Consider the following 10,000-nt stretch of genomic DNA (forward strand, 5'->3'; position numbering starts at 1 on the left):
CTCTCTCTCCTGGCACACACACACACACACACACACACACACACACACGTTTCCCCATCAGTCAATGGTAGGAAACGTGCAAGTAACAATATACACGGACACACACACACACACACACACACGGCCATCTAAGTCCATTATCAGGTCCCATTAGAATAAACACAGGCAAAGTATTGGAACCAGTCCAAGTCCAGTGAAATCATTACAGAGACCAAACTTGGGGGCAACCACCATCCATTTTACAAACCTAACGCATTTCTTTCTATCGATACCCGATCGTTAATAGAATCGCTACCCCGAGGTATTCCACAGCTGATGCTATTCAACTCTTCGCAGTTCAAATTCAAACCCCCCTCCCTCCCCCCTCCTAATAAAAAAAAACAAAAACAAACCCACAAACCCCCGATACGCACGAATACAATCAAACAAATCCTAAAAAAACAACAAATGCAGAAGATAAATCGAATCCGAAAAAAGGGAGGGAAGGGGGGGGAGTTACTACTACTACTACTACTAATAATAATAATATAAAACACACACACACACACACACACACACACACACACACAAGAAAAGATGCTCACTCTAAGGGTTGTGAGCCCTATGGACTGGAACCGGATAAGCCCGGCTATCATTGCGTGAGATGGACAGTAAAAATTAATCGCTACCTATTGGTGAAATCGCTCGTCCTGGGTGGGGGGTCCCTTGTCGTGGGCAGGGAGGCACTTACCACAGACTACTAGGTGTTACCTATGGCACTTACTGTGTCTTCTATCCCCCTTTATCTCCTTTCCACCTTGCTCTCAGACTTGGTCTTAGAATGAGATTACTTGGTTTTGTCCTGGCATTGACCAGAACCCTCAGCTGGGAGGGAAATATTCAAATGTATAGTCATAGTTTGGGAGATGATATTTTTGCCCCTGTAAATCAACTCGCTGTCATGTATTGTCATATTTCTTGTTTTGATTATCATGATTTGTAAACATTTGAGTGTGATCTTCTTTTTCTTAGTAACGGCTTATGCTTGTGTCTGGGTGAGACCTTTAGGTCATCTCAAACTAAGTACACTGTGCTCTTGGAATCTACATCTCTTTCCCTATTTGAACCATTCCCGTTTGTCTTACATATTCTTGCGTGCTTTCAATAAATCATTATTTTAAAACTCCAATTTTCTGTCTTTTTACTGGCGCTGAAAAGATCTAAATGTGTGTTGGCATGCGACGTAAAAACCTTTAAAAACAAAAACAAGTCGCTCGTCAACAAAACAAAACAAACGCAACAACATCCATTCAACTCGGGTGATAAATTCGGCAACGATAATGACGATGACGACGAACATAGTAATAATAATCATGGCGATAGTTAGCAGCACCAGTATTATTATTATTATTATTATCATTATCATTATTATTATTATTATGTAGTAGTAGTAGTAGTAGTAGTAGTAGTAGTAGTAGTAGTAGTAGTAGTAGTAGTAGTATTAGTAGTAGTAGTAGTAGTTAGTAGTAGTAGTAGTTAGTAGTAGTAGTTGTAGCAGTAGTAGTAGTAGTAGTAGTAGTAGTAAGATAGTAGTAGTAGTAGTAGTAGTAGATAGTAGTAGTAGTAGTAGTATAGTGTGGTGGTGGTGTGTGTAGTAGTTTGTAGTAGTAGTAGTAGTAGTAGTATAGTAGTAGTAGTAGTAGTAGTAGTAGTAGTAGTAGTAGTAGTATATATAGTAGTAGTGGTGGTGGTGGTGGTAGTAGTAGTTAGTAGTAGTAGTAGTAGTAGTAGTAGTAGTAGTAGTAGTAGTAGTAGATAGTAGTAGTAGTAGTATAGTTAGTAGATAGTAGTAGTAGTAGTAGTAGTAGTAGTAGTAGTAGTAAGTAGTATATAGTAGTAGTAGTAGTAGTAAGGTAGGTAGTAGTAGTAGTAGTAGTAGTAGTAGTAGTAGTAAGTAGTAGTAGTAGTAGTAGTAGTGAGTAAGTAGTAGTAGTAGAGTAAGTAGTGAGTAGTGAGTAGTAGTAGTAGTAGAGTAGTGTAGTATAGTAGTATGTAGTAGTAGTAGTAGTAGTAGAGTAGTAGTAGATAGTATAGTATAGTAAGTATAGTAGTATAGTAGTAGTAAATAGTAGTAGTAAGTAGTAGTAGTAGTAGTAGTAGTAGTAGTAGTAGTAGTAGTAGTAGTAGTAGTAGTAGTAGTAGTAGTATAGTAGTAGTAGAAGTAGTAGTAGTAGTAGTAGTTAGTAGTAGTAGTAGATAGTAGTGGTATATGTAGTAGTAGTAGTAGTAGTAGTAGTAGTAGTAGTAGTAGTAGTAGTAGTAGTATAGTAGTAAGGTAGTAGTAGTAGTAGATAGTAGAGTAGTAGAGAGTATAGTAGAAGTAGTAGTAGTATAGTAGTAGTAGTAGTAGTAGTAGTATAGTAGTAGTAGTAGTTAGATATATAGGTAGTAGTAGTAGTTAGAGTAGTAATATAGTAGTATAGTAATGTAGTAGTAGTAGTAGTAGTGTAGTATGTAGTAGTATAGTAGTATTAGTAGTAGATAGAGTAGTAGTAGTTGTAAGTAGTAGTAGTAGTAGTAGTAGTAGTAGTAGTAGTAGTAGTAGTAGTAGTAGTAGTTAGTAGAAGTAGTACTAGTGGTGGTAGTGACGTATTTTTGCCATTTATTCCACATCCAGATTGAAATGTTAAACTACAACACCCCACAACACCCGAATTCGTTTCATACAAACCAGCGACATCTATAGAGAAGTCCTAGATACAAACCCATAGACATCAACGGACGTGAATACTCACAACAAGATACAGCAGGAATGCATGGATAATTCAAATCCAAGAATTTTTTTTTTCAGCCAGAAAAGATGACTAAATGTCCAAGTGCGAGGCTATTTATATTGATGAATGCAATGTTTCACTTTATAACACACCTGCTCCAATCATCAGACATTGGTAAGGAAATAGAAAGTATGAAACTAAATTAAATGCCGTTTTCCTTGGGGTTTTATAGCGTGCCCGCAATATAAAAATAAATAAAACAACACCCAAGGAAAAGACGACAAACTACAACGGTAGATAAAATATGAAAAACCAAAACACAACTACACAACAACACAGCCAAAGCGATGGGGGTAATATCAGTGTACTATGTGTGGACTGATTCCAAAGATAAATGAATGAGGCAAGGTGGCGGTGACGGACGAACACTACAAGGTCACCTCGATGTCTCCTCTCCTCTTCTCCATCTCGCGTGTCTCCCTTTGCCACACAAGGAGGAAAACCGCTCGACGTCTTGCTCGCGTGCTGAGTGCTCGACTCGGTGATCCGCACTCCAACCATAGATATGACTAGATAGCTAAACGAAGAGGAATTTCCCGTGGGTCGATCAGCCAGCAAACTGTTATTATTGTGTCATACTGGAAGTGGCTCTTTTCGTTTGATGAATAGGAAGATCGAGTAAATACACTCTTCTTGTCTGATGGTTAGTTGAGTGAGGCGCGATCTTTCGCTTTTTTCCCCTCGCTTCGATTCAAAATAAAGACTTTAAAGATTCAATGGAAGAAAAGAGCTTTTAGTACTGACACGATCGACTGCTTTCTCCTTCATGCCATAATAAATAAACAAATAAATAAATAACAGATTTCCAACCCAGCTTCTTTGTGTGTCAATGCGATCATCTATCAATTGAACCCAAGGCTTATTGTGCGCCAAGACTATGGTGAGAATCCTGCCAAGCAGGACAATACCTGTTTCTCTGACGCGCGCCTTGTGTTGTCTGTCATTCTATGGGGCGGAGGCGACAGGTCATCTGACACTAATGGTCAGAGAGCTGTCAAAAGTCGGATATTGGACACCCAAAAAGATATCTGATCTGTCGCGTGCACAGTGAACGGTTGATAACTAAGATCAGACTGTCCTACTTCAGAGGTTTAATAAAAAAAACAAAACAATATCATCACCTTTGTTATAGGACTGCAAACGGTTTTCAAGGAAACATTGACGATGACAATCATAATCTGTATTTTTATTTTATTTCAAAAGAAACGGGAGATTTTATACAGACCAACAATATTTATCTAATTCATGTGCATAAATCTCCATACAAGGGGGCCCTAGGCACAAGTAGAATCATGCCCCGTAAGCAGTTCTGTAGGCCATACCGCTAGATAAAACAGAGAACTCTCTCTCTCTCTCTCTCTCTCTCTCTCTCTCTCTCTCTCTCTCTCTCTCTCTCTCTCTCTCCCTGTCTATCTATCTATCTATTATAAATCAATTATGATAGGTCAGTTTGAATTTAAACAACAAAAATAAATTATAGATAAATACATTTAAAAATAGGACGTAGACATGGTCTGTTTTGCGTTGAAGCATTTTCCAACAATGACAACCCTACTGTATGCTAGGGCAGCATTTGATCTTTCCCAAGGCAATACGTAGAAATTGCTGGTCCTATCCCAATACCACAGCAATCGAGGCGACCAAAGAGATACTATTTTTAGAAGGCCTTGATTAACATCCATACTGCTGTACTCTGAATTTCCCCATATTTAAACATTTGCCCAGAAAACTCGCCCTCAAATTTTAAAATAAGTTGTTTGTTTGTTTTTTTTCAACAGTACGGTAGCATTGATGACCATGGCCAATACCCATCAGTAACTTCATGTCAAATTGAGGATCAATTACGCAATACACTTTTTAGTTACATTTGCACCACACACCGCCGATACAATTTAGCTATGATAAAAATATCGTGGAGGTATCTAATCCCCGGTGCGAACTCTCGGACCCAATATAGACTTCCAACTTCCAACACCCTCAATCTATTCTGTGGAATGTACTGTATACTGTTTCTATACTGTGCTATAGATGTAGGGTGTTGAAAGTCTATATCGGGTCACATCATAAAATATATTAATCACACTATAAAACCAATAGCAATGTTACAAACCAATCGTAATAAATAGCCAAATAAGGGTAATGGACGACAATAAAAGAACAGGTATGACATGACCTGCCTGCCTATAATAAAAGCTGCCAAGTAGTAAATCGACCGTAAAAGGACAAAACACCTTTTTTAAAAAAAAAATTCTCCCAGGAATCTTTTACCCTCTTCAACGGCGATCGATTAAAATGATCTCCAACTTCCTGTCCAAAAATCTCATACCCAAGACTTCATCCTAACAGTAGGGAATAGCTCCCATCGATAAATATACGCACTAAACGTCTTTTCTTTGGGTCAAATTGTAAAAGGGCGTTGTGTATGTACGGGAGCGATGCCATTCACATGCGTACTCAGCTTACTCGAGCATTAAACACCGCATTATCCACTTAAAGTCCTTTGCAAAAGGACCCAAGCCAACAGCAACACTTAACACGTAGGACGAGACACGACGCCTGTTAGGCGATATCACATTTTCTTCCGACAGAGACGACGCTGTTATTCGCCAGGTAATCGGAAAGCCTAAGAGATAAATAAATAAATAAACCTCTTTAACCTTTAGCGGTGAGGTTTAAGTTGACCGCTTGGACAAAGAGAGCAGTTAACATCGATGTCATAAAGGGCTTCACCGACGCCCAACTGCTGCATCGCTGTTACTGCTATCTTATGAAAAAGTGTACATTAAACTAGATATAATGAGGGAGACGAAAGTTATTTTTGTTGTTGTTGTTGTTGTTGTTGTTTTATCATTAAATGGCTAAAATACTGTTTTAATGAAATCCGACATCCGCGACTTGCGACTTGCGATCCGTATTGATTCTTTCTACAACAAACACAAATGATGGAAAGAGCTTTAATAATATTACTACAATATCAATGTGACTAACTGTTGCAATGATACCGTAGATATGACACTTCACTGAAACTAAACTCAGCAGATCTCATTACTTAACTATTTTTCACCTCTCAGTTTCACAGGTCAGATCTCAAAATGTTCAGGATCATCATGTAAATGGATCGATCGTTCGACAAATAGATAGATAGATAGATAGATAGATAGATAGATAGATAGATAGATAGATAGATAGATAGATAGATAGATAATAGATAGATAGATAATAGATAGATAGATAGATAGATAGATAGATAGATAGATAGATAGATAGATAGATAGATAGATAGATAGATAATAGATAGATAGATATATATATATAATATATATAATATATATAATATATATATATATATATAATATAATAGATAGATAGATAGATAGATAGATAGATAGAAAATAATATATATATATATATATATATATATATATATATATATATATATATATATATATATTAATAATATAGATAGATAGATAGATAGATAGATAGATAGATAGATAGATAGATAGAACGGTAAAAGGTTCCTCCCCGTATTTCGTATTACTGGAATAAACCCCCCAGTGTGGTCAGTGACTAGTGCCGCGCTGAAGACCGGTCTGGACCGCGGTCCGACGGTCTTTTAGCTGTGAACCGAAGACCGGTCCCATAGGGGAAGATCGGCGGCGGTCCTCACTTCTTATCACCTTTCAACTAGTGCGGGGCACAGACGACCATACAGGCAGACGACCACCAACCTCCACTCCGCAAACCGCCCTTTCGTGTGTGAGATGGGGGGAACAGGAGGCGCACGCCTTGGACGATTCCATTATACGGGGTAAATTTCAAAATTTACTACACCATAATGATCGCAATGACAATGATCTATGGTGAAGGCATGACCCCTCTTCTCTAATGGGTTATTGTTTGAAATGTATGTGACTACAAAAGATGTGTGTGTTTGTGTGTGTGTGTGTGTGTGTGTCGAACCTAGCAAGTAGCAAATCCGATTTTTTGTTTTCTTTTGTCCATCTCTTGTCACCACTCCTTTCTATCGCAGTGTTGTCATTTAAAATAATACAATAATATTAAAATTTCGTTTGGTGTTTTTACTAATCAAATAATATGAGTTTCATTAGTTTCTTCCTTCCAAAAAACCCAGTTATAACGTCTGAATTTTAAAAAAGTCCAATAGAATATTTGGGGACCCCGATAGCTCAGTTGATAGAGCACTCTCTTTATACGCAAAGGGCCAGAGATCGATCCCGGGTGCAGTCGATTTTTTTCTGAATCCCTGTCTACTCAGCAATGAATGGGTAGCTGAGTTTGTTAGATCTGGCGAAAAGTCACCATCGACCCCTCTTATCACCTCATCCACCCCCTCTTATTATAACTTCACGTCTCTCTCTTACTCTTCAATGCTCGCTGCCCTCTAATGTGTGTGTGTGGGGGGGGGGGGGGGGGGGGGGGTAGGAGTTGCGTGTGTGTATCAACGCCACGAACAACTCGATCAACGCCTTGGGCGATGCCATTATCTCCGTTAATGGGGATAAATTTCAAATTTTATTAAATTATCGAAGTAACAATGAAGTACGGTGAGCAAATAAAGAAGGCATCACCCCTCTTCTCTAATTAGGTTACAATTTGAAATGAGTGTGACTACTCCGTGTGTTTTACTCCTGTAGGCCACGGTTTTCATCGTGTAGCGGTCTTTAACGGTTCAAGAATGAACGATCCCACGCTCTCAAAGGTCAAACCGGTTCGAATTTCCAACAGTCTCTCAGGAATGTTCAATGTCGAAAAGGACCGGTCCTTGCGGTCTTCATTTCCCAAGGACCGTAGGACCGTGGTCCTTAAGCTTGCCAAGGACCGCCCCCGCACTATCAGTGACTCATCTGTGGGACCAGATCGATATGACGATCATTGGGACAGGTAGGAGGATACAGTTGTGGGTGTTTGTGTGTGTGTGTGTGTGTGTGAGAGAGAGAGAGAGAGAGAGAGAGAGAGAGAGAGGGAGAGAGAGACAGAGAGAGAGGGAGAGAGGGAGAGAGAGAGAGAGAGAGAGAGAGAGAGAGAGAGAGAGAGAGAGAGATAAAAGCACCTGAACTTAAAACCAGTCAATGAAGGAAGCAGGTGTACTTTAGTAGCGAAGCGAAACTGACTGGACCTCATGTCAAAACGATTAAAATGCCGATGAAAGGATGTCAGTCAAAGACGTTTTCAATCAGACAGAAAATATCAGGTTCATTTTCTCCCCGGACTATCCAGTGAGAAACCAGACTTGAGCATCATAGAAAGATCTGTTGTACTCAGGCAAAATACCTATTTTCAATTACCCCCCCCCCCCCCCGGACAAACAAACAAAGTAACGGAGAAAATAAATAAATATATATATATATTTATAATTTAAAATATTTACCACAATGTTTGGGGCAGTCTACATCGATGTTTCAGGCTTAATTTGCCATCTTCAGGACTGAGTTGTTTTGTTGACTGTTGTTGTTTCTTGAAGTGGTTCCGGTTTGAAGTTAATTAAGAGGAATTTGCGCCGATGGGGACACTTTCCGTAGATCTCATTTTTCATGTTGAGTGTGGCTTCATGAGGTTGTTTGATTATGGTATATTTTTCTTCCAGGCATAGGCTACATGTAGCCTATGCCTGGAAGAAAAATATACCATAATCAAACAACCTCATGAAGCCACACTCAACATGAAAAATGAGATCTACGGAAAGTGTCCCCATCGGCGCAAATTCCTCTTAATTAACTTCAAACCGGAACCACTTCAAGAAACAACAACAGTCAACAAAACAACTCAGTCCTGAAGATGGCAAATTAAGCCTGAAACATCGATGTAGACTGCCCCAAACATTGTGGTAAATATTTTAAATAATAATTCGCTCCATTACTACATGTCGAGCACTTTTCGTACCATATTTGTATCAAACACGATTCAATATATATATTTATATATATATATATATATATATATATATATATATATATATATAGAGAGAGAGAGAGAGAGAGAGAGAGAGAGAGAGAGAGAGAGACTATGTGTATATCCAGCTGATGGCAGACAACAAACTCTACCCAAACAACACCAAGGTGCCTTTACTTTTACCTGCCTTTCCAATATACACAATTATGACATTTCGTTGTGTAATATACTCTTATTGAACCCTCCACGCTGCAAACACAACACAACACATACAAGAAGCCGAAAGTATGTTGAATTTGCTAGAAGGTAGCCATGGCAACCATATTGAGGGGCATTGGTGGAATAAAATGATAAACAAAACGTAACACATTAATATGTATTCATAGATCCACGATTTAAGTAATATTGACTGGAACACATTGCTGTTAAAGATGGTATTAGTCACGGAGATGCTAATGGACACTTTGTATGTATTCTGTTTTCAGTAAGTTTCGGGAGGTCCCGAAAAAGTCAAGCAATGATCATTTATTTTCATTCCGTACTGGTGTCTACTTCTTTCATAAACAACAGATTTCAACCAACATATTTTCCTTTTCGTTCGTTTATAGAGCAGTAAAGTTAGGTGCCCCAAACGTAAACAATAACAAGTTGCTAGTGATTTCCGTTAGGGACCGGAATAATTTACGCACAATATAGGTCTCCCAATTTTGTAGTTTGAGTTGTAGGCAATACACTTTCAGTATTGAAAATATGTTTACATAAAATCTAACAGTTGCAGAAATAATAATATAAGGCTAAATTATTATGAAAATCAGGCTCCGAATAATTCTCGTTTTGTTCATACCAGCGCAGTAATTTGCTCTGGTCTAAAAATAGATAAGACTGTAACTTTTGATAAATTTTAGAAAATTTTACCTTTTGTTCCATAAAATATCCATATCTAGACATTATTTGATGCATGATCGAGTATTTATGAATATGTGTTTCTTTTGCCACCTAACAGCCAAATTTTAAAGGTTATTTTTTTTCTATTATTTACATTGAAACGTGAGCTGTCAAGACAGGAACATGTGGTTTGCCACGTGCTTCTCGACCTTTGTTTACGTTTGGGGCACCTAACTTTACTGCTCTATCTCCAGCTAAAAGACAAATCCAAATAAAACAACCAAACGAACGGATAAAAAATACACACCACAGCTAAGCAAAAGACACACACAAACACACTCACACATACACACACATAAACAAACCCACAGCAAAACAACAAAAGAGCC

At 38.3% G+C, this 10,000-nt stretch overlaps 1 protein-coding gene across 2 annotated transcripts in view; it reads right to left on the minus strand.

Annotated features, from left to right (window-relative positions):
• Window positions 1-10,000, minus strand: part of LOC144971600 (tripartite motif-containing protein 2-like) — an 81,433-nt gene that overhangs the window by 32,800 nt on the left and 38,633 nt on the right. Inside the window, exon 1 of one of the 2 annotated variants that reach the window (XM_078912670.1) lies at window positions 2,775-3,124. The exons of the other annotated variant lie outside the window; for it this stretch is intronic. The gene's annotated coding sequence lies outside the window, so the exon portion shown is untranslated. Of the gene's footprint in view, window positions 1-2,774; window positions 3,125-10,000 lie in introns of those variants that run through there. 2 annotated transcript variants of the gene reach the window in all.

Source organism: Berghia stephanieae, chromosome 4 (genome assembly GCF_034508935.2).
Source record: "Berghia stephanieae isolate SIO BIC M18660-M18661 chromosome 4, UCSD_Bste_1.3, whole genome shotgun sequence".
NCBI lineage: Eukaryota > Metazoa > Mollusca > Gastropoda > Nudibranchia > Aeolidiidae > Berghia > Berghia stephanieae.